General features: G+C 37.5%; 1 protein-coding gene and 1 long non-coding RNA gene across 6 annotated transcripts in view; one reads left to right on the top strand and one right to left on the bottom strand.

The window, feature by feature from the left end:
* Positions 1–25680, top strand: part of LOC123508088 — a 51301-nt gene extending 25621 nt beyond the window's left edge. For all 5 annotated transcript variants that reach the window (XR_006675859.1, XR_006675860.1, XR_006675858.1 and 2 more), the window contains one exon: positions 25016–25680. The gene's annotated coding sequence lies outside the window, so the exon portion shown is untranslated. The remainder of the gene's footprint in view (positions 1–25015) is intronic.
* On the bottom strand, positions 17030–25730 carry LOC123508089. The gene is made up of 3 exons (XR_006675862.1): positions 25667–25730; positions 25414–25502; positions 17030–17244 (listed from the first exon to the last, which is right to left on the bottom strand). It is a non-coding gene; the product is annotated as an uncharacterized LOC123508089 (long non-coding RNA).
* Between the last annotated feature and the right edge of the window lie 304 nt (positions 25731–26034).

Below are 26034 nucleotides of genomic sequence, written 5' to 3'. Positions count from 1 at the left end.
CTCCACCCAATCCCATAATTTAGTCATTGTTATTATTACTATCAGCATCACCATTATTGAAGTTGTCATTATTAACACTGTCATCACCATTACTATTATCACTCATTGTTCTTCCTTTTCTCAAGCTTTAAGATGGTTCCTGGCGACAACAGTAACTTTAGCTTAAGCAAAGCCACTGTCCTGTACGTATTATTATGGAGTATAGTTAAAAAGAGAGAGAGAGAGAGAGAGAGAGAGAGAGAGAGAGAGAGAGAGAGAGAGAGAGTGAGTGAGTGAGTGAGTGAGTGTGTATTTACCTAGTTGTAGTTTTACAGGGCCTGGGCTTTATGCTCGTGTGGCCCCGTCTCCATATCTACACTTATCCAATTTTTCTTTAAAACTATGTACACTCTTTGCTGACACCACTTCCTCACTCAAACTGTTCCAAGTCTCAACACATCTTTGTGGGAAACTGAATTTTTTAACATCTCTCAGACATCTTCCCTTCCTCAGTTTCTTACTATTCAATCTTGTGCTTCTAATGTCATATTCTTCTCTCAGGATTAGTTTCTCATTATCCACTTGATCCATTCCGTTAATCAATTTATAAACTTGTATCAGATCCCCTCTGTGTGTGTGTGTGTGTGTGTGTGTGTGTGTGTGTGTGTGTGTGTGATTCACCTTGGTCGTCTGCTGGTCACCCAGCCAGTCTCCCCCATTATGGAGCGAGCTCAGAGCTCATAGACCAATCTTCGGGCAGGACTGAGACCACAACACACTCCACACACCGGGAAAGCGAGGCCACAACCCCTCGAGTTACATCCCGTACCTATTTACTGCTAGGTGAAAAGGGTTACACATTAAGAGGCTTGCCCATTTGCCTCGCCGTGCCGGGACTTGAACCTGGCCCTCTCGATAGTGAGTCGAGCGTACTAACCACTACACTATGTGTGTGTGTGTGTGTGTGTGTGTGTGTGTGTGTGTGTGTGTGTGTGTGTGTGTGTGTGTGTGTGTGTGTGTGTGTGTGTGTAATTCACTGTTTGATCTGCTGCAGTCTCTGGCGAGACAGCCAGACGTTACCCTACGGAACGAGCTCAGAGCTCATTATTTCCGATCTTCGGATAGGCCTGAGACCAGGTGTGTGTGTGTGTGTGAGTGCGTGTGTGTGTGTGTGTGTGTGTGAGTGCGTGTGTGTATGTGTGTGTGTGTGTGTGTGCGCATGTGTGTAATTCACCTCCTCGGTCGCCTGCTGGTCACCCAGCCAGTCTTCCCCATTACGGAACGAGCTCAGAGCTCATAGACCGATCTTCGGTTAGGACTGAGACCACAACACATTCCACACACCGGGAAAGCGAGGCCACAACCCATTGAGTTACATCCCGTACCTATTTACTGCTAGGTGAACAGGGGCCACATATTAAGGCTTGCCCATTTGCCTCGCCGCCTCCGGCGAGGCAAATGGGCTGTGTGTGTGTGTGTGTGTGTGTGTGTGTGTGTGTGTGTGTGTGTGTGTGTGTGTGTGTGTGTGTGTGTGTGTGTGTGTGTGTGTGTGTGTGTGTGTGTGTGTGTGTGTGTGTATGTGTATGTATGTGTGCACTCGTGTGTGTGTGCTTGTGAGTGCATGTGCGTGTGTGCATGTGAGAGTGCATGTGCGTGTGTGTATTTACCTAGTTGTAGTTTTACAGGGCCTGGGCTTTATGCTCGTGTGGCCCCGTCTCCATATCTATACTTATCCAATCGTACTTTAAATGTATGCAAACTCGTTGCAGACACTACTTCTTCATTTAAACTGTTCCATGTCTCAATACATCTTTGCGGGAAACTATATTTTTTAACATCTCTCAGACATCTTCCTTTTCTCAGCTTTTTACTATGCCATCTTGTGCTTTGGATGTCATATTCTTCTCTCAGGATCAGTTTCTCATTATCCACTTGGTCCATTCCGTTGATCAGTTTATAAACTTGTGTGTGTGTGAATACATGTGCGTGTGTGTTGTGTGTGTGTGTGTGTGCATGTGTGTGTGTGTGTGTAATTCACTGTTTGATCTGCTGCAGTCTCTGACAAGACAGCCAGATGTTACCCTACGGAACAGCTCGGAGCTCATTATTTCCGATCTTCAGATAGGCCTGAGACCAGGCACACACCACACACCGGGACAACAAGGTCACAACTTTTTTATTTACATCCCGCACCTACTCACTGCTAGGTGAACAGGGGCTACACGCGAAAGGAGACACACCCAAATATCTCCACCTGGCCGGGGAATCGAACCCTGGTCCTCTGGCTTGTAAAGCCAGCGCTCTAACCACTGAGCTATCGTGTGTGTGTGTGTGTGTGTGTGTGTGTGTGTGTGTGTGTGTGTGTGTGTGTGTGTGTGTGTGTGAGTGAGTGAGTGAGTGAGTGAGTGAGTGAGTGTGTGTGTGTGTGTGTGTGTGTGTGTATTTACCTAATTGTATTTACCTAATTGTAACATACGGAAAAGAGCTATGCTCGTGTTGTCCCGTCTCCATATCTATTAATGTCCAGCTTTTCTTAAAATCATGAATATTCCTTGCGTTGACCACTTCCACGTCTAAACTATTCCATGCTTCCACCCTTCTATGAGGAAGCTATATTTTTCACATCTCTCCTATAAGTGGCCATTTTAGTTTTTCCCATGCCCTCTCGACATTCTTTCATTCCACATACACAGATCTTCCCTATCCATTTTTCCATGCCAATCATCACTCTGTATATTGCTATCAGGTCTCCCCTTTCTCTTCTGTTTTCCAGGGTCGGAAGTTGCATTCTTTTCAGTCTGTCTTCATAAGTCAAATCTCTTAAGTCAGGCACCATTTTGTTGCAGCCCTCTGTACTTTCTCTAGTTTCCTTATGTGTTTCTTTAAGTTCGGAGCCCACTGTATTGTTGCATATTCAAGCCTCGGTCTTATCATTGCAGTAATTATTTTCTTCATCATTTCTTCATCTAAATATCTGACGCCACTCTTATGTTCCTCAATAAGTTCAATACTTCTCCAATTATTTTGTTTATATGTCTCTCTGGCGATAGGTCATTGGTAATTGTCACCCCAAGGTCTTTTCTTCATGACTGGTTTTATGTCTTCATTTCCTATCTTGTACATACTCCTGATTCTTCTTTCACTCTTGCCAAACTCTATTTTCTTGCATTTTGTCGTGTTGAACTCCATTTGCCATGTACAGCTCCATTTCCATATTCTGTCCAAGTCTTCCTGGAGTAGTTCGCAATCTTTGTCACATCTCACTTTTCTTAACAATTTTGCATCGTCTGCAAATAGGCTCACATAACTGGACACCCCATCCACCATGTCATTTATGTAGACCGCGAACATTACTGGTGCCAACACTGATCCCTGTGGAACTCCACTCTCCACCAATCCCCATTCTGATGGTCTGTCCTTAATTATTGTTCTCATTTCTCTTCCTACCAAAAGTCTTCCATCCATTTTAGTAAACTGCCATGCACTCCTCCTACCATTTCAAGTTTCCAGATCAGTCTCTGGTGTGGTACCTTATCAAAGGCCTTTTTAAATCCAGATATATTCCATCAGCCCAACCATCTCTTTCCTGTATTACATCTATCACCCTCGAATAGTAACATATCAGGTTTGTCGTGCATGAACGCCCTTTTCTAAAACCAAATTGACACTCACAAAGTATGTCATTTTCTCCAAGAAGTCTGTCCATCTATTCTTCACCACCCTCTCACACATCTTAGCTACCACACTTGTAAGTGACACTGGTCTATAGTTCAATGGGTCTCTCTTGTTACCTGATTTATAGATTGGGACAATGTTAGCTCTTTTCCAGTCTTGGGGCACTACACCTTCCCTTAATGAGGCATCAATTACTTCACAAACTTTTTCTGCCAGTTGCTCCTGCATTCTCTTAAAATCCATCCTGATACCCCATCAGGTCCCACAGCTTTTCTCACTTCTAAACTCCCCATCATGTTCTTGATCTCCTCCACAGTTACTTGAAACTCCTTCATAATCCCTTTCTGTTCCATTACCAGTGGTTTGTCAAAAGCAGTCTCCTTTGTGAATACCTTCCGAAAGCATCCATTCATAGCCTCTGCCATTTCCTGGGATCTTCACTGCATACTCCATTTACTTCTAAACTTTCAATACTTTCTCTATTTTTGATGTTGTTGTTCACATGTCTGTAAAAAGCCTTGGTTGGTCTTTACATTTATCAATTATATCCTTTTCTTGTTTCTTTCTTTCTTCTCTTCTAATCAACACATATTCATTTCTTGCTCTTTTGTAACTTTCCACTGCTTAATCCGTCTTTTCCTTCTCCACCTCTTCCATGCATCCTCTTTTCTTGTTCTAGCCTTTTCACATCTATCGTTAAACCAGTCCTGCTTTCCAACTTCTCTATGTTGTCTTATTGGTACAAATTTTTCTCACCTTCTTTGTATATTTTTATAAATTCCTTCCACTTTTCATTTGCTCCTTAGCACTCTTGAATTTCATCAATTTGTCTCTTGAAAGAATTTCTTTAGGTTTCCAAAATCTGTCTTGGCATAATTCCATCTTCCCACTTTATATTCTTCATTTCTTCTAGATTTCTCTTCATCTATCACCTTGAACTCCAAAACTGCATGATCACTCTTTGCTAAAGGGCACTCCACCCTCATCTCCTCAATGACCATTGGCTCTGTACTAAAGACCAAGTCCAGTCTTGACGATGCTCCCTCTCCTCCAAACCTAGTATCTTCTTTGACCCACTGAGTTAACACATTTTCCATTGCCAGTGTCAATAGTGTATTTCCCCATGTTGTCTCTGATCCTTCCATTGACCAGTCCTCCCAACACACCTCTTTACAATTAAAATCTCCCATCATTATAGTTCGTTCACAGCCACCCAACATTTCTTCCAGACATGTTCCTGTATCACTTATCATTTCTTCATATTCCTGTACTGACCATGCATTTGTCTTAGGTGGTACGTACACCACTATGTAGTGCCTCTTTTTCCTTCATTAGTTTCTGCTCTGATCTTTAGCACTTCTGCCTTTCCCATACCTTCTTTCACTTGATCCACCTTTATATCTTTTTAACCAGCAACATCACTCCTCCTCCCATCTTACCTACTCTATTTCTTTTCCAAACATTATATTTCCTTCTCCAACCATCATCAGGTCTTCTCCTCTCTCAGTTTTGTTTCAGTAAGACCCACAATATCTGGGTTCTTGTCCCTCAAGTAATCGTTGAGTTCTAAAATCCCGATATCACTCCATTTATGTTGGAATACATTACATTCCGCTCATATGTAAGTTTCTTTAGTCCTTTCTTGCTGTACTTTTCTGGGTTATGAACCACTTCCTCAGTCTCATATCCAAGATTCTCCAGAAAAACTCTTTCTTCTCCTCTTCTGTCCTCTCTTCATTTTTTCAAAGCCTCCTTTCTCAACTCATTTAACATTTCTCTTTCCTTTTCACCGAGATCTCTTCTCAACCAAATCTTCCTTGTTGTTTCCTGCTGGGCTAGCCTCCATGACTTCTCCACCAATTCATCTACATCCTTTTGTGACTTAAGTTTGATTCTTATTGGCCTCATACCTTCTCCTGTGAACTTTCCAATTCTATGGAAGTCCTCTATTTCTTGTACTAGGTCTTTTCCCTCCTCCTGCACCACATTAATGATATTATTTATCACCTTTTTTATGTTTTTCTCTCTCTCCATTTTACTGTGTGTGTGTGTGTGTGTGTGTGTGTATGTATTTACCTATTTGTGTATTACAGGGCCCGAGCTAAGCTCTCTGTGTCCTGTCTCCTTGTCCACTCCTGTCATCTCTCTTTCATCTGATTGACACACACTGTGTCAACGATATCACTGCTCAGTTTATTCCACTTATCAATACTACGATGCGGGAAACTGTATTTTCTCACGTCATTTAGACAGATGTCTTTTATTAATTTTTTTCCATGTCCCCTGAGATGATTACTTGGTGTCACCTTTATCAACTCTGTCCAATATGTCAATCTTGTTCACCAATTTATACACATAGTTATCATGTCTCCTCTTGTTCTTCTCTCTTCTAATGTGGTCAGCCCCAGTTTCCTCAGTCTTTCCTCTTAGTCTAACTCCCTGAGTCCTGATACCATCCTTGTTGCCAGCCTCTGTACCCTTTCTACCTTCTTCACATTTTTCTTCATATGCAGTGACCAGACACAAGCTGCATATTCTAACTGGGGTCTTATTAAGGTACATAATATCTTCTTCATCATTCCTTCATCTAGGTAGTGGAATGCAAGGCCAATATTTTGAAGCATGTTATATGTTTTCCAAAAATCTTGTTAATGTGTTTCTCCGGTGACAAAGTGTTTTGCAGTTACTCCTAAGTCTTTCTCCTCATTGGTCTCTTTAATTTTCTCATAACCCAGCCTGTAATCCCAGTTTGGTCTGTATCTACTTCTTCCCATTTTCATAACATGGCTCTTGTTTATATTAAATTCCATCTGCCACTCTTTACTCCACTCATATATTTTATCAAGATCTTCCTGTAACTTGTTACAATCTTCCACATTCTTTACTCTCTTCATAATTTTAGTATCGTCCAAAACATGTTCATGTAACTGTCAATTCCTACTGGCATATCATTAACATAAATCAAAAACATGATGGGACCAAGCACTGACCCTTGTGGAACTCCACTGGTTACCTTCTTCCACTCAGACTTCCTTCCTCTCACCACTGTTCTCATTTCTCTTCCCACTAAGTAATTTTCCATCCATTTTGCTAGTTTATCATTTACTCCTCCAATCATCTTTAGTTTCCACATCAGTCTATTGTGTGGTACTTTATCAAAGGCCTTTCTCAAGTCCAGGTAGATAGCATCCACCCATCCCTCTCTATGTTGTAGTATGTCAGTCACTCTTGAATAAAAACATAATAAATTGGATACGCACGATCTTCCTTTCTGAAACCAAACTGTCTTTCACTCAGAATGTTTTCACTTTCTAGATACTCACTCCACTTAGCGTTAATTACTTCTTCACATACCTTGCACAATATACTAGTCAACGATACTGGTCTATAATTTAGCGGTTCTATTCTACTACCATTCTTATATATAGGCACAATATCAGCTCTTTTCCACTCTTTCGGGACTATTCCTGTTCATATGGAGGTTTCCACAATATCAAATACAGGCTTCAACAATTGATCCTTACATTCTTTTAGCTTAGCAACTTCCCAGATATGCCATCAGGCCCCATTGATTTATTAATATCCAAATAGCTTATAATTTTCCTTACATCTTCCTTAGTAACCATGATGTCCTGCATTTGCTTTATTTCCGTAGGCCTTTCTCCTATAAAATGCTCCTCCTTGTAAACACTTCAAAAGTTGTCGTTCAAAATTTCAGCTATATCTCTAGCATCCTCATATACTTCTTCCCCATTTTTTACCTTTTGTATTGCCTCCCTTATATTTAGTTTTCCATTTATGAATTTGTAAAACATTATAGGGTCACTATCACAGTTTTCCACCACCCTCTGTTCATATTCCTTTTGTGCTGTTCTCCTTACTTCAACATATCTATTTATTGCTGTTTTGTAAACTTCTCTTGATAATACATCACTGTTTTTCTTAAGTTTCTTCCATGCCTTTTCTTTGTTCTTTTTTGCTTCTTCACAATTTCTATTAAACCACTGTTTATTATTTAAAGTCCTCTTTCTATGATATGGCACAAACTTTTTCACAGCAGAATTATATAAATCCATAAATTTATTGTATTTCAATTGCATATCCCTTTCCTGGTATACCAGGAACTCCCTTATATGGTTATAATTTGCCCTAATATAATTTAATTTTTCCTCCCTGCGTTCCACAATCTTATTCTGCTTAATTCCTATCCAGCTCAAAGCTTAGGACATCATGATCGCTTCTCCCCAAGGGACATTTATGTTCAATTTCCTCTTTTAGAGAGATGCCCCTGGTAAATACCAAATCCAACCTTGCTGCAACATCTTGTCCCCTGCACCTTGTTGGCGATCTCACCCACTGTGTCATCAAGTTATTTGTTGCTACCTTTAACAATTCCTCTGCCCACTCACCACCGTTCACCACTTCGTAGTCTTCCCACATTATTTCTTTACAATTAAAGTCTCCGACTATCATCACTCTATCCTTTCTGATGAGTTCTTGCTTCATTCTGTCTAGAGTATTTCTCATCACCATTTAGTACTGTTCATATTCCCAAGCACTGGTTCTGGGTGGTATGTATACTGTTATAATATTAATGTCCCTCTTGCCATCTGTTATAAGCATACTTATCACTTCCTCATTTCTCTTACTATAGTTCACCTCCTTCACTATCAGATCTTCCTTAGTAAGAACCATTATACCACCACCACCTTTATTTTTTCTATAATTTCTCCATACTTTGTAGTGTTTTACAACAAACCAGTCTAGCTTTATTTCGGGCCTTAGCTTTGTTTCCACTACACACTTTATGTCCGGTTTGTTATTTCTTAGGTAATCCATATATTCTAGGCTCTTAGACAGAAATCCATCTATATTCGTGTAAGTCACTTGTATTCCATTCCTAGTCTCTTCCTTCCATGTCTATTCTGCGTGTTTTATCCACCACTTCTTTAGCCTCCCATTTCTCATCCTCCAAAAAAACTTGGTCTTTTCCTCCTGTTCTTTCGTCATTCCTCTCTTTCACTTCAGTTAGAAGCTCTTTCATTTTCATTCGCTCATCCTGTGACATATTTCTTCTTATGTAAATTGTTTTGGTTTCCTCAGAGTCCTTAAGTTTCCCTCCTCAACAAGGCCTCAGCTGCCACCTGAGACTTTAATTTCAACTTTAATGGATCCTGCCAGTTTCTGTTAGTTTCCTCCCTCAATCCTGTTATGATCACACATTTTTTCTTTTCATCAATATCTCTCACCACATACTCATTTTCCTTTAGTGCCTTTACCATTTCACTCTGCGTAATCACTGTATTTTCCTCTTCCTGCTTTTTCACTGTCTCCCTAAAGGACCTTTGTACCTCCTGATGTTCATGGTTCACTTCTTTCATCCTGGCATCAGTTAGATTAAGGCATTCCTCCTTCCTCAAGTCCTGTTCGGATATTTTCATCTCCATTTCTAGGAGTTTAGCCTTCATCCCTTCACATTGTTTCCTTAGTTGTTGGTTTTCTTTCTCCATCTCTACTTTTTCCTTCAATAGCTCTTTATTCTTATCTTAACAAATAGATCTCTTTTTGAACAATCATTCTCAGCTAGAACTCTATCCAGTTTTTCTTCTATGTCAAATGTTTAGGAACTTACTTTCCAGTGCCTGGATTCTTGCATCCATATCTAATTTCTCCAGTCTTCTTGGAGTAGTTACAAAACTTCAAAATCCTTATTGTCTATCCGCCATGTTTGTTAACAATCACCGCCCACACTCTCATCTTAGGGACCACTCTCCATATCCCTCACTTTCAACACTATGTGACAGTAGGACATCAACAGGACACTAACTTAGAGGTACCCAGGCCCTGTAACACCATAGGTATTTTCACTTCTTGTCCTGTGTGTGTGTGTGTGTGTGTGTGTGTGTGTGTGTATTTACCTAGTTGTATTTACCTAGTTGTAGGTTTACAGGGCCTGGGCTTTATGCTCGTGTGGTCCCGTCTCCATATCTACACTTATCCAATTTTTCTTTAAAACTATGTACACTCTTTGCTGACACCACTTCCTCACTCAAACTGTTCCAAGTCTCAACACATCTTTGCGGAAACTAAATTTTTAACATCTCTCAGACATCGTCCTTCCTTAGTTTCTTACTATGCGATCTTGTGCTTCTAAAGTCATATTCTTCTCTCAGGATCAGTTTCTCATTATCCACTTCATCCATTCCGTTAATCAATTTATAAACTTGTATCAGATCCCTCTCTCTCTCTCTGCTCCAAGGTTGGTAGATCCATTGCCTTTAGTCTCTCCTCATATGCCATCCCTTTAAATTCTGGAACCATTCTTGTAGCCATTTTTGTAGTCTCTCTAATTTTCTTATGTGTTTCTTTTTATAGAGTCCACACAACTCCTGCATATTCCAATCTAGGTCTTATTTTAGTACTTATCAATTTCTTCATCATTTCCTTGTCCATATAGTGAAATGCTACTCCAATATTCCTTAGCAAATTATCGTCTCTCTGAAAATTCTATCAATATGGCTAACCGGTTGATTATTTTCTTCCATTGTCACTCCCAAGTCCTTTTCCTTTTTACTTTTCTAGTTCTACTCCATCTCCCATCTTATAGATTCCCACTGGTCGTCTTTCACTTTTCCCATTTCCATGACATGGCTTTTGTCCACATTGAATTCCATCTCCCATTTTTGCTCCATTTCCAGATCTTGTTTAAGTCTTCCTGTAGTATTTCACAATCCTCTTTTGTTTAATGACTCTGCACAGTTTCGCATCGTCCATAAACAGATTTATGTAGCTGTTCACTCCCTCTGGCATGTCATTTATATATACGAGAAAAAGTATTGGTGCCAATACTGACCCTGTGGCACTCCGCTGTCTACTGTTCTCCACTTGGACTTCATATCTTTAACTATCGTCCTTATTTCTCTCCCCTTAAGTAATTCTTCATCCATCTCAATGTGCTTCCTTTTAAGCCACCCTTCTCCTCTAACTTCCATAGTAATCTTTCATGTGGCACTTTATCAAAAGCCTTTTTTAGATCTAAATAAATACAGTCAACCCATCCCTCTCTCTCTTGTACTTTATCAACTATTCTAGAGTAGAAACTCAATAAATTTGTCACACATGACCGACCTTTTCTAAAACCAAATTGGCTATTTGATAATATTTTGTTGTCTTCAAGAAACTCGATCCATTGCTTCTTTATTACTTTTCACACATCTTGCATATTACACTAGTTAGTGATACCGGTCTGTAATTTAAAGGTTCTTCCTTCCTTCCGCTCTTATATATGGGAACCACCTCAGCTCTTTTCCACTCCACTGGCACTGTTCCATTTTCTATTGAGCATTTTATGATGTTGTATATTGGACTTGCTAGTTCTTCCCTACATTCTTTCAGTATTCTGCCTGAGACTTCATCCGGTCCCATTGCCTTTTCCTCATCCAATTCCGTCATCAACTTTTTATTTCAAGCTTGGTTACTTTAATCTCTTTCATATAGACAGTCTCTCTATTACCCTGTGGTCTTTCAAATTTGGATTCCTTAGTAAAGACCTCATGAAATTTACTATTTAACAGTTCTGCCATACTTTTGGGTCTTCCACCATTCCGTTTTCTCCTTTTAACCTTTCTATTGTTTCTTTTTGTCTTATTTTTCCATTTATGAATCTGTAGAACAATTTTGGTTGTTCCTTACATTTTCGACAATGTCCTTTTCATAGTTCTTTTCTTCTTCCTTTCTCACCTTAGCATATTCATTTCTTGCTGTTTTGAAGTTTTCCTTATTTTCTGGATTTCTGTTTCTTCTCCACCTTTTCCATGCTCCATCTCGTTTCTCCTTTGCCCTAGCACATCTTGCATTAAACCAATCTTTCTTTCCTTCTTCTTTAGGTCTATATTTGGAACATATTCCTGACCCCAGTTTTGTATATTTCCAAAAATAAGTTATATTTCTCTTGAACCGTTAATGAGTTTTCCATCTCCTCCCAGTTTACGTTTTAAAATAGTTCTTGAGATTCTCAATATCAGCCTTTCTGTAATTTAATCGGTCTCCTTTGTATGATTCATCTCTATCTTCCTTTCCTTCTTCTATATCCATCTCTAATATTACATGGTCACTCTTTCCCAATGGGCACTTGTATCTTATATCATCGTTAATTGGTATATCCCTTGTAAAACTAGGTCTAATCTTGCCGGCTCATCGTTTCCTCTGAATCTTGTGTTTTCCTTTACTCTTTGGACCATCAAATTATCTATCATTAGGTTCAGGAATCTATCTCCCCAGGCATCTTCCCCCATACCACTTTCATAATTTTCCCAGTCTACCTCCTTACAGTTGAAATCTCCTATCAATATCACTTTTCTCCTTTCCTTAATGATTCTTGTAAGACTCCTTATTGTGTCATCTATCATGTCTCTATATTCTTGGTTAGTCCATGAGTTTGTTTTGGTGGCACATATGTTCCAATGATTGTTAACTCCTTTTTGTTAATATGCATCTTAACATACAGTATTTCTGATTTTCCTTCCCAAACTCCACTTGATTTACCACTATCTCCTTCCTTAACATCATCATGACTCCTCCTCCTCCTTTACCCACTCTGTCTCTCCTCCATATATTATACCTTTTATCTATGTCTATTTTTATTGCCTCATTTAACTTTGTTTCCACCAGGCATACAATATCTGGTTCTTCTTTCTTTATGTAATCTCTTAATTCTAATTTACTAGATAAAATCCATCTATGTTTGTATACATCATTTTAATCTCTTGTTCTTATCATTTTAGTTAAACTTGCTCCATTCTTTTCTCTTCTTTCTCTTTTATATACCATTTCCTTATCCTGTCTCCTATAATTCTCCAAAAATGCCTTCTTCTCCTCCTCTGACCTTTCATTATTTTTTCTCTTGCTTCTGCCACCAGTTCATTGTGTCTCTTCCTTTCCTCCTCGTTTCTATTTTTCTTTATATATATATCTTTGCAACCTTCTGTTTCTCTGAGTTTCGTTTTTCTATATAGTACTTCTTCTGCTGCTGCTTGTGATTTTAGTAATATCTTAATTGGTCTCACTGTTCCTTCTTGATATGGTCCCATTCTATGGATTTCTTCTACTTCCTCTTCTAAGTTCTGTCTATCCTCGTCATTCAGATGTTTTAGTAGGTCTTTTACTGATTTCATTTCGTCTTTTCCTTCTTGGTCTATATTTAACATTTTTTCTTTCAGTCCAAAAATAATTACACTCTTTTTTTCCAAATTTCTCTTACTAAATTTTCTTTTTCTTGAGGACTCCTATCATTTTGCTTGTCATATTTTCATCTCTTTCTTTTAACTGTTCTTGAAATACTTCTTGAAATGATTCCTTGTCTTTCTTATCTTGGATTCTCCATGCTTGTACTTCTTTTTTAATCACGTCTTGTACTCTTTCTTCTTCTTTGTTAACTAGATCTTTTAGCTTTTCTTTTTCTTTCTCGGCTTTACCAGTCCTTCTTCCATCAATTTCTTATAGTTCGCTATTTGGACTTTTAATTCTTCATTTTCGGTTCTTAGCCTAGTTTCGTTTTCTTCCACTCTTTTTATCCTTTCTTTCAATTTCTGGAGCTCTTTATCCTGTTCTTCATTCTCTTTCATTCCCATACTCTCCTTTATCAATTTATCTAATTTACGTTCGATAGTTAAGACTCTATCAAATAGTGAAGTTTGCGCCGTATCAAAGCCTTCAAATTCTCCTCCTCCCTCACCAACATTGTCATCATCAGCTTTCATTCTTTCCTTGTCACATACCTGCATTTAGATGGAATATCTTTCTCACTCATTATTATTTAACACTGTATTCATGAAAGGAAAAATGAGTCCACACTTATCGCCCAGGCCACTGTAAACCCAAACAAAGGTAGTGAAGATCAGCTGATTCTCGGGTGGTGTGTCCTTCCTCTGTGTCCTGTGTCCTGTGTGTGTGTGTGTGTGTGTGTGTGTGTGTGTGTGTTTACCTAATTGTATTTACCTAATTGTAACATACGGAAAAGAGCTATGCTCGTGTTGTCCCGTCTCCATATCTATTAATGTCCAGCTTTTCTTAAAATCATGAATATTCCTTGCGTTGACCACTTCCACGTCTAAACTATTCCATGCTTCCACCCTTCTATGAGGAAGCTATATTTTTCACATCTCTCCTATAAGTGGCCATTTTAGTTTTTCCCATGCCCTCTCGACATTCTTTCATTCCACATACACAGATCTTCCCTATCCATTTTTCCATGCCAATCATCACTCTGTATATTGCTATCAGGTCTCCCCTTTCTCTTCTGTTTTCCAGGGTCGGAAGTTGCATTCTTTTCAGTCTGTCTTCATAAGTCAAATCTCTTAAGTCAGGCACCATTTTGTTGCAGCCCTCTGTACTTTCTCTAGTTTCCTTATGTGTTTCTTTAAGTTCGGAGCCCACTGTATTGTTGCATATTCAAGCCTCGGTCTTATCATTGCAGTAATTATTTTCTTCATCATTTCTTCATCTAAATATCTGAACGCCACTCTTATGTTCCTCAATAAGTTCAATACTTCTCCAATTATTTTGTTTATATGTCTCTCTGGCGATAGGTCATTGGTAATTGTCACCCCAAGGTCTTTTCTTCATGACTGGTTTTATGTCTTCATTTCCTATCTTGTACATACTCCTGATTCTTCTTTCACTCTTGCCAAACTCTATTTTCTTGCATTTTGTCGTGTTGAACTCCATTTGCCATGTACAGCTCCATTTCCATATTCTGTCCAAGTCTTCCTGGAGTAGTTCGCAATCTTTGTCACATCTCACTTTTCTTAACAATTTTGCATCGTCTGCAAATAGGCTCACATAACTGGACACCCCATCCACCATGTCATTTATGTAGACCGCGAACATTACTGGTGCCAACACTGATCCCTGTGGAACTCCACTCTCCACCAAGCCCCATTCTGATGGTCTGTCCTTAATTATTGTTCTCATTTCTCTTCCTACCAAAAGTCTTCCATCCATTTTAGTAAACTGCCATGCACTCCTCCTACCATTTCAAGTTTCCAGATCAGTCTCGGTGTGGTACCTTATCAAAGGCCTTTTTAAATCCAGATATATTCCATCAGCCCAACCATCTCTTTCCTGTATTACATCTATCACCCTCGAATAGTAACATATCAGGTTTGTCGTGCATGAACGCCCTTTTCTAAAACCAAATTGACACTCACAAAGTATGTCATTTTCTCCAAGAAGTCTGTCCATCTATTCTTCACCACCCTCTCACACATCTTAGCTACCACACTTGTAAGTGACACTGGTCTATAGTTCAATGGGTCTCTCTTGTTACCTGATTTATAGATTGGGACAATGTTAGCTCTTTTCCAGTCTTGGGGCACTACACCTTCCCTTAATGAGGCATCAATTACTTCACAAACTTTTTCTGCCAGTTGCTCCTGCATTCTCTTAAAATCCATCCTGATACCCCATCAGGTCCCACAGCTTTTCTCACTTCTAAACTCCCCATCATATTCTTGATCTCCTCCACAGTTACTTGAAACTCCTTCATAATCCCTTTCTGTTCCATTACCAGTGGTTTGTCAAAAGCAGTCTCCTTTGTGAATACCTTCCGAAAGCATCCATTCATAGCCTCTGCCATTTCCTGGGATCTTCACTGCATACTCCATTTACTTCTAAACTTTCAATACTTTCTCTATTTTTGATGTTGTTGTTCACATGTCTGTAAAAAGCCTTGGTTGGTCTTTACATTTATCAATTATATCCTTTTCTTGTTTCTTTCTTTCTTCTCTTCTAATCAACACATATTCATTTCTTGCTCTTTTGTAACTTTCCACTGCTTAATCCGTCTTTTCCTTCTCCACCTCTTCCATGCATCCTCTTTTCTTGTTCTAGCCTTTTCACATCTATCGTTAAACCAGTCCTGCTTTCCAACTTCTCTATGTTGTCTTATTGGTACAAATTTTTCTCACCTTCTTTGTATATTTTTATAAATTCCTTCCACTTTTCATTTGCTCCTTAGCACTCTTGAATTTCATCCAATTTGTCTCTTGAAAGAATTTCTTTAGGTTTCCAAAATCTGTCTTGGCATAATTCCATCTTCCCACTTTATATTCTTCATTTCTTCTAGATTTCTCTTCATCTATCACCTTGAACTCCAAAACTGCATGATCACTCTTTGCTAAAGGGCACTCCACCCTCATCTCCTCAATGACCATTGGCTCTGTACTAAAGACCAAGTCCAGTCTTGACGATGCTCCCTCTCCTCCAAACCTAGTATCTTCTTTGACCCACTGAGTTAACACATTTTCCATTGCCAGTGTCAATAGTGTATTTCCCCATGTTGTCTCTGATCCTTCCATTGACCAGTCCTCCCAACACACCTCTTTACAATTAAAATCTCCCATCATTATAGTTCGTTCACAGCCACCCAACATTTCTTCCAGACATGTTCCTGTATCACTTATCATTTCTTCATATTCCTGTACTGACCATGCATTTGTCTTAGGTGGTACGTACACCACTATGTAGTGCCTCTTTTTCCTTCATTAGTTTCTGCTCTGATCTTTAGCACTTCTGCCTTTCCCATACCTTCTTTCACTTGATCCACCTTTATATCTTTTTTAACCAGCAACATCACTCCTCCTCCCATCTTACCTACTCTATTTCTTTTCCAAACATTATATTTCCCTTCTCCAACCATCATCAGGTCTTCTCCTCTCTCAGTTTTGTTTCAGTAAGACCCACAATATCTGGGTTCTTGTCCCTCAAGTAATCGTTGAGTTCTAAAATCCCGATATCACTCCATTTATGTTGGAATACATTACATTCCGCTCATACGTAAGTTTCTTTAGTCCTTTCTTGCTGTACTTTTCTGGGTTATGAACCACTTCCTCAGTCTCATATCCAAGATTCTCCAGAAAAACTCTTTCTTCTCCTCTTCTGTCCTCTCTTCATTTTTTTTCAAAGCCTCCTTTCTCAACTCATTTAACATTTCTCTTTCCTTTTCACCGAGATCTCTTCTCAACCAAATCTTCCTTGTTGTTTCCTGCTGGGCTAGCCTCCATGACTTCTCCACCAATTCATCTACATCCTTTTGTGACTTAAGTTTGATTCTTATTGGCCTCATACCTTCTCCTGTGAACTTTCCAATTCTATGGAAGTCCTCTATTTCTTGTACTAGGTCTTTTCCCTCCTCCTGCACCACATTAATGATATTATTTATCACCTTTTTATGTGTGTGTGTGTGTGTGTGTGTGTAATTCACCTCGGTCGTCTGCTGGTCACCCATCCAGTCTTCCCCATTATGGAGCGAGCTCAGAGCTCATAGACCAATCTTTGGGTGGTGTGTGTGTGTGTGTGAGAGAGAGAGAGAGAGAGAGAGAGAGAGAGAGAGAGAGAGAGAGAGAGAGAGATAGTGAGTGAGTGCAAGAGATAGTAAGAGTGACAGAGTGAGAGACAATAAGAGTGAGTAAGAAAAACTGCTACTGATATATTTATTGGCAGATTTATACATAGTAGCAATGCATATAATTTTACATACATATATCCATAGTTTAAAGGCGCAGTGTGATGGGCTGAAGCTCTTATATGGATCTGGAAATAGAATACAAAATAGATTATACCAGATCAGATGGAAATAGAATACAAAATAGATTATACCAGAGAAGTCAGATTTTCTGGAAATAGAATACAAAATAGATTATACCAGAGTCAGATTTTGGATTATCAAAAACACACACACACACACACACACACACACACACACACACACACACACACACACACACACACACACACACACACACACACACACACACACACACACACACACACACACACACACACACACACACAAAAACACACAAACAAAAAAAAAAAAAAAAGAAAAAAGAGTACAGAACATGATTAAAAAAGAAGTACGAGCATGGAGAGTCCAAGATAAGAAAGATAAGGCTGATTTTCAGGTGATTCAAGAACAACAACTAAAAGAAAAAGAAGAAAATATGACAAACAAAATGATAGGAGTCCTCAAGACAAAAGAAAATCTAGTTACAGAAATTGCAGAAAAAAGAAGTGTGTAGTCGTATTTGGAATAAAAGAAAAAAAAGAAAATATAGACCAAGAAGAGAAAAAGAAGAAATGAAATCAGTCAAATACCTACTAAAAAGTCTAAACGACGAAGATAAGCAGAACTTAGAAGAGGAAGTAGAAGAAATGAACAGAATGGGACCATGTCAAGAAGGAAAAAGAGACCAATTAAAATACTACTAAAATCCCAAGCAGCAACAGAAGATATAGAACAACAAAACTTAGAGAAACAGAAGGCTGCAAGGATATCTATATAAAGAAAAATAGAAATGAGGAAGAAAGGAAGAGATACAATGAACTGGCAGCAGCAGTAAGGGGAAAAAAATAATGAAAGGTCAGACAACGAAAAAAAGGCATTTTTTGGAGAATTCTAGGAGACAGGATAAGGAAATGGTATATAAACGAGAAAGAAGAGAAAAAAGTGGAACAAGTTTAACTAAAAATGATAAAGGCAAGAGACTAAAAATGATGTATACGAACACAGACGGGTTTTATCAAGTAAATTAGAATTAAGAGATTACATAAAGAAAGAAAATCCAGATATTGTATGCCTGGCTGAAACAAAACTAAATGAGGCAATCAAAATAGACTTGGATAATAGGTATAATGTATGGAGAAGAGACAGAGTGGGTAAAGGAGGAGGAGGAGTCATGATAATGTTAAGGAAGGAGATAGTGATAAACCAAGTGGAATGTGGGGAAGGAAAAGCAGAAGTATTGTATGTTAAGATGCATATTAATAAAAAAGAGTTAACAATCATTGTAACATATGTGCCACCAAAACAAATTCATGGACCAATCAAGAATATAAAGACATGATAGATGACACAATAAGGAGTCTAATGAGAATTGTTAAAGAAAGGAAAAAAGTTATATTAGTAGGAGATTTCAACTGTAAAGAAGTGGACTGGGAAAATTATGAAAGTGGTATGGGGAAGAAGCCTGGGAGAAAGATTCTTGAACCTAATGATAGACAATATGATGGACCAGAGAGTAAAGGAATGCACAAGATTCAGAGGAAACGACGAGCTGGCGAGATTGGACCTAGTTTTTACAAGAGGTATACAAATGAATGATGATATAAGATATAAGTGCCCATTGGGAAAGAGTGACCATGTAATATTAGAAATGGATATAGAAGAGGGAAAGGAAGATAGAGACGATTCATACAAAGGAGACCGATTAAATTACAGAAAGGCTGATATTGAGAATCTCAAGAACTATTTTAAAAATGTAAACTGGGAGGAGATGGAAAACTCAGAGATGATGCAAGAGAAGTATAACTTATTTTTGGAAATATACAAAACAGGAGTCAGGGAATATGTCCCAAAATATAGACCTAAAGAAGAAGGAAAGAAAGATTGGTTTAATGCAAGGTGTGCTAGGGCAAAGGAGAAAAGAGATGGAGCATGGAAAAGGTGAAGGAGAAATAGAAATCCAGTAAATAAGGAAAACTTCAAGGCAGCAAGAAATTAATATGTTAAGGTGAGGAAGGAAGAGGAAAAGAACTTTGAAAAGGACATTGTCGAAAAATGTAAGGAAAAACCAAAATTGTTCTAGATTCATAAATGGAAAAATTAGGCAAAAAGAAACAATAGAAAGGTTAAAAGGAGAAAACGGGATGGTGGAAGACCCAAAAAGTATGGCAGAACTATTATATAATAAATTCCAGGAGGTCTTTACTAAGGAATCCAAATTTGAAAGGCCACAGGGTAATAGAGAGTCTATATGAAAGATATTAAAGTAACCAAGCTTAGTTAATAAAGGAACTGGATGAAGAGAAGGCAATGGGACCAGATGAAGTCTCAGGCAGAATACTGAAAGAATGTAGGGAAGAACTAGCAAGTCCTATATACATCATAAAATACTCAATAGAAAATGGAACAGTACCAGTAGAATGGAAAAAGAGCTGAGGTGGTTCCCTCATATTAGCAGAAGGAAGGAAGGAAGAACCTTTAAATTACAGACCAGTATCACTAACTAGTGTAATATGCAAGATGTGTGAAAGAATAATAAAGAAACAATGGATCGAGTTCCTTGAAGACAACAAATTAATATCAAATAGCTAATTTGGTTTTAGAAAAAGACGGTCGTGTGTAACTAATTTATTGAGTTTCTATTTTAGAATAGTTGATAGAGTACAAGAGAGAGAGGGATGGGTTGACTGTATTTATTTGGATTTAAAAAAGGCATTTGACAAAGTGCCACATGCAAGATTACTATGGAAGTTAGAGGAGAAGGGTGGCTTAAAAGGAAGCACATTGAGATGGATAGAAAATTATTTGAGGGGGAGAGAAATAAGGACGGTAGTTAAAGATATGAAGTCCAAGTGGAGAGCAGTAGAAAGCGGAGTGCCACAGGGGTCAGTATTGGCACCAATACTTTTCCTCATTTATATTAACGACATGCCAGAAGGAGTGAACAGCTACATAAATGTGTTTGCAGATGATACGAAACTGTGCAGAGTTATAAAGCAAAAGAGGATTGTGAAATACTGCAAGAAGACCTAAATAAGATCTGGGAATGGAGTAAAATGTGGGAAATGGAATTCAATGTGAACAAAAGCTATGTCATGGAAATGGGAAAGAGTGAAAGATGACCTGTGGGAATCTATAAGATGGGAGATGGAGTAGAACTGGAGAAAGTAAAAAGGAAAAGGACTTAGGAGTGACGATGGAAGAAAACAATCAACCAGTAAGCCATATTGATAGAATTTTTAGAGAAACATATAATTTGCTAAGGAATATTGGAGTAGCATTTCACTACATGGACAAAGAAATGATGAAGAAATTGATAAGTACTATAATAAGACCCAGATTGGAATATGCAGGAGTAGTGTGGACCCCTCATAAAAGAAACACATAAGAAACAAAAAGAAACATATAGGAAGTTGGAGACTACAAAAATGGCTACAAGAATAGTTACAGAATTTGAAGGGATGACATATGAGGAGAGACTAAAGGCTATGGATCTACCAACCCTGGAACAAAGAAGGGAGAGAGGAGATCTGATACAAGTTTATAAATTGATCAACGGAAAGGACCAAGTGGATAATGAGAAACTGATCCTGAGAGAAGAATATTACATTCGAAGCACAAGATCGCATAGTAAAAAGCTGAGAAAAGGAAGATGTCAGAGATGTTAAAAAATATAGTTTCCCGTAAAGATGTATTGAGACATAAAGACGTAAAGATGTATTGGAACAGTTTAAATGAAGAAGTAGTGTCTGCAACGAGTGTGCATACTTTTAAAGTAAGATTGGATAAGTGTAGATATGGAGATGGGGCCACACGAGTATAAAGCCCAGGCCCTGTAAAACTACAACTAGGTAAATACACACACACACACACACACAGATTAGCATGGCTCCTGCGCAAGGATGACACGCAAATTGTGAAGCGTTCCACACTCACACACACACACATATATATATATATATATATATATATATATATATATATATATATATATATATATATATATATATATATATATATGACTTCAAATAAGTAAATAATCCTAACAACAAAAGTGATGAAATAGGGAAATTCTTAGTAATTAAACAACGATAGTTTTCTTAAAGATATTGAGTGAATGGATTTTTCTTACATCATCAGGCAATTTGTTCCATTTCTTTGCACCCTTGTATGGTTAATCTCGTTGAGCATAAGATGTTTTATGTAATGGCAGCTGTAGACAGCTGTGTCTGTGAGTGTGGTAAATATGAATAAAATGGAAGTCGCATCCTATTTGGTTGATATCTAGTAATTTATATACAAAGAGATTTGTTTGGAGATCAATAATAACACAGAGTTTCAGCAAGTTGAAATGCTTCAATAGGGGCTCAGTGTGGGCATAGCAATGGCTGTGTTACAACTCTTAATATTTTCAAGAATACTCTTAAAGAAACCCTCCCCCCATATAACTGAGCTATACAAGAAGTGTGGATATGCTAATGACATGTAAATATTTCTTAAACAATCAATTGTGAGGTTATTCTAACTTTGTATAGTATATCTACTAGTTTACTTAATTTCTTAATTACTTCATTTATATGGTCTTTAAATTTCAGTTTATTGTCTATTAAAACCCCTAAGAATTTGCCGAGTTCAACTAGCTGAAGTTGAGGGTTATCAATGTAGACATCTATTATGTTAGGTGTTTGTGTCATTAAAGTTGATACCATAAAATTTGTTTTAGAAGTATTTAGTGCTAGTTTGTTAGTTTTGATTCAGTTAGCAACTTTATTTATTCAACATTTAATATATTATGAATGAAATCTATATCCTGCCCCTGAATGAAAATGGTTGGGTCATCTGCAAATAAAAGGAAATTAAGTTTGTCTAGAATGAGGGATGTCATTGAAAACAATATAGGGCCCAAAACTGATCCTTGTGGTATGCCACAGTTAATACAAGTATATGAAGAAATGTTTGGTTGTATAATGCTGATTTGTCTCATCACCTTTTTATGGATTGGAGAAACCATGGTAATTTGTTTAATGTTTAGGAAATCCACCTCCATCAAGAGACTTATTAATAATGTAAACAAGGGAAGGTGAAATTTTGGTGGAACAAACTTTAATGACCTTAATGCTGATGTCATCAAAACCTGGAGCTGTCAATTTAAGGTTGCTGATAATAGATTCAATTTTTAAAAGTGTTGTTGAATGAAAGGAAAAAGAGGAATAGGTTCAGGAATATGTGAAGCATAAGAAACCTACGTTTGAAGGATATTCATGGCTAAATTGCTTGCAATATTACTAAAAATATTCATTAAATGATTTGGCTATTACTTTGTTGTTACTCAGAGTTTTGAAAAGACAATTTATCTTTAGATTTTCCCATTATAGAATTAATGATATTCCAAGTTTTCTTGCCATTTCTCACATTGTTCTGTAGTTTTGTTCTATAGTAATAAATTTTTGCTCTTCTTATTAAGACAGTAAGTGTATTCTTATATTCTTTAAATATTTTCCAATTTTTGCTGTTCTTATTAAGGCAGTAAGTGTATTCCTGTACTCTCTAAATATTTTCCCATATGTAAAGAAGCCACTTACAATACAGTTTTTGGAATTTATTAGTGTTTTATTGATTTTTTTATTGATTGGGTTATATAGTAAATCTTCTTAATGAAAAATGTTTATCATATGTCTTTACAAAGTTTATCATATAATTATCAAAACTTTCATTGACGTTATTAACAATCACATCGAGTCCAGTTATATAGTGCAATGTCTGATTGAAAAGATCTTACGGCAATGCTGCTGTACGTATATTCTATTATACGTTATTAGTCATCATTAGAATATATGCTGAAAACTGGAAAGTGGTCACTTACTGAATTATGGTAAATGCTGCTGACCTGATGATAGTGGAGAGAGAGAGAGAGAGAGAGAAGTGAACTTGTGTTTTGGATACTCAGAATGTCAGGTACCACATGAAAGAACTTGAATTGCAGTATCTGATGATATATGCGATAACTCAATTTTGATGCAGGTCTCGCTCACTATAGCAGGGACTGCCGCAGTTTTGCTAATTTCCCCTTTTATAACCCCTATACCACTTCAATACTTCTATCATGTCCCCTCTTAACTTACATCTTTCTAGGGAATGCAAATTTAGTTTCTTCAGTCTGGCTTCATAGGGAATATCCCTCATCCCCTGTATCCTTTTCGATATTCTGCTTTGCACTGATTGTAATAAACCTATATCCTTCCTATATTGTGGGAACCAGAACTGTACCATATAATCTAGATGTGGTCTAACCAGTGTCTAATATAATTTTAACATTACTTTGGGACTTCTGCTTATAACACTACTAGAAATGAATCCTAGCACATTATTTGCCTTTTAGTAACCACTATGCATTGCTTTCTTAGACCAGGACTGGAACTAACTATAACTCCTAAATCTTTTTCATATTCTCAATCTACCAGGGCCTCATTTATTGTGTGCCTATTATGTGGATTTCCTCTTTCCATGTTAGGTACTTTATATTTGTTAATGTTGAACTGCATTTGCCATATGTCTTTCTGTTCTTTCATCCTATCTAAATCTGCCTGCAAGGTGATGGCATCTAAATATGACCTAATTAATTTACCTATACAGTATTTGTCATCTGCAAATTTATTAATATAACTAATTCCACTATCTAAATCATTAATATATATTAGAAATAAGAATGGCCATAAAACTGACCTCTGTGGTACTCCATTACTTACTTGACCCCACTTGGAATTTGAGCTGTTTATTACTATTCTTTGTTGCCTATCACGTAACCATGATTTTATCCAGCTTAACATTTTTTCTTCTATCTACGTGCACTAGGCTAACCTTTTTCAAGAGCCTCTGATGTGGTACCTTATTAAATGCTTAACTAAAATCTTGGTATAGGATTTCATAGCTATTACTATTATCTGCTGCCTTGTAAACTTTACTATAAAACTCAGCAAGTTTGTAAAGCCATGCTGAGAGTAGTTTATCAATTTGTGTTTTGTCTAGATACTCCTTAATGTTCTTCACTGTTATTGACTCCCTAATTTTATCTACAACTGAAGAAAAGTTGACAGGTCTATAATTAGACATTAATGTTTCATCTTCTTTCTTTAATATGGCTAGCCTCCACATTATCAGTACCTCGGCTGATTTTAGTGACATCCTTAAGACATATGCTAACAGCTCACTGACGACCTCCTTGCATTCTTTGAGTACTCATGAGTATATTACATCAGATCCTGGTGACTTGAATTTTTTTTAGTCCATCTATCTCCTGTTCTACCATCTCCTTTGTTATGTGAATATCTGTCAGCTTCTCACTTCTGCTCAAAAATTCTGTTTGCTATCTGAAATATTCTGCATGTTTTCCTGCATGAAGACAGTTATAAAATACTTATTCATAATTTTACTTTTCTCCACAGAACTAACTGGCTTCTTTCTTATTAGCTGCCTTTAAAGGACCTATTTCTCTTTGCTAGTTTTTGTCTTATATATACCTGAAAAAATCTCTTGGGATCCCTATTAAATGGCTTTAGGTCATAGGTAGATGGAAATACAGGAGTTCTAGAGTTTAGCAGAAAAGAGAGAGTACTGGTTAACTCTTACATTAGAGAGGTGGACAGAACAGGGGTGAAAGAAAGAAGAGTGTTGTCAAGTGAGGCTGCGGGAGGAAGGGAGGCATTTAGTTAGCATGAAAATAGTGATAGATCGCAAAAGATGCAGCATTACTGTTTTTGTTTTGTTGCAAAGATTCAAGCATCTTCTTTTGAATTTCCACAGATTGCTGCTGAGATGGTGCAATCTGTTGCAGTGCCTGCTGCAAGCCCTGATGGATAATCATCCCCTTCCTTAAAAAGACTCATTGCTCCTGCACCACTGCCACCAGCTCCTACACGGAAGCATTCATCTGCTACTGCTTCTCAAATACTTGACAAATATTCAAGCTTTGAATGAACACTTATAATAAATTAAAGAAATAACTTATTTTGTATTGCCTACAATTTACAAATATACTGTTAGTCAGGATACATGTCTTGCTATCCTATGGTGTCATATTTCCTTTCTATGTATACAAAGTGTTGGTAAGATGATACACTTTTGGAATAACTTTTCTAAATGCACAAGACATATATTCCTAAAAAAAAAACAACCCAAAGCAACAAAAAAACAACACTCACCTGCAGGAATTCGAAGCCTTCTGCTGCGGCTTTGATAGGGAGCTGCTGTTGGCTTGGAAGCCAGATGTGCCTACAGGGCTACTGATGTACTGCACAAATACAAAGCATTTAATTAGCACATCATTTGACTTCAATAAAAATACAGTTGAAAAATATGGCACACACATACATACATAAAGAGTGTTTATAGGTATGTAATAAATAACAAAATTTGAACTTATGTTAGCATGGAACAAATAGCATAGTTATACACCATTGAGTGATGTCATCATTAACATCAACACTACTGGTGGATGGTTGTACAGAACCAGACCCTCCTGAAAAAAATACAATAATAGATGATTTTAAGTAAATAAATAAATAAATGAAGTTTTACAATACTACAGGTAGTACATAAGCTAGTACAGTATTTTTTTAGGGATATTTCATATTAATAGTACTGATAAAATAACTGCATGAAGAAGTTGTAGTCAAATGATTAGAATTTGTCTCCGAAAACCTATTACATGTTGCAAAGCAGACTGGAAAACTTTTGCCATAAAGTTCTTCCTTTGACAACAGCCCGTAGAGACAGGCATCAAAGGATCTCAGTATTGGTGAATCTGGTAAGGCAAGTGGTGA

This window comes from Portunus trituberculatus, chromosome 24 (genome assembly GCF_017591435.1).
Source record: "Portunus trituberculatus isolate SZX2019 chromosome 24, ASM1759143v1, whole genome shotgun sequence".
NCBI lineage: Eukaryota > Metazoa > Arthropoda > Malacostraca > Decapoda > Portunidae > Portunus > Portunus trituberculatus.
Note: the sequence above shows the minus strand (reverse complement) of the source record. Positions and strands in the feature narration are given on the sequence as shown.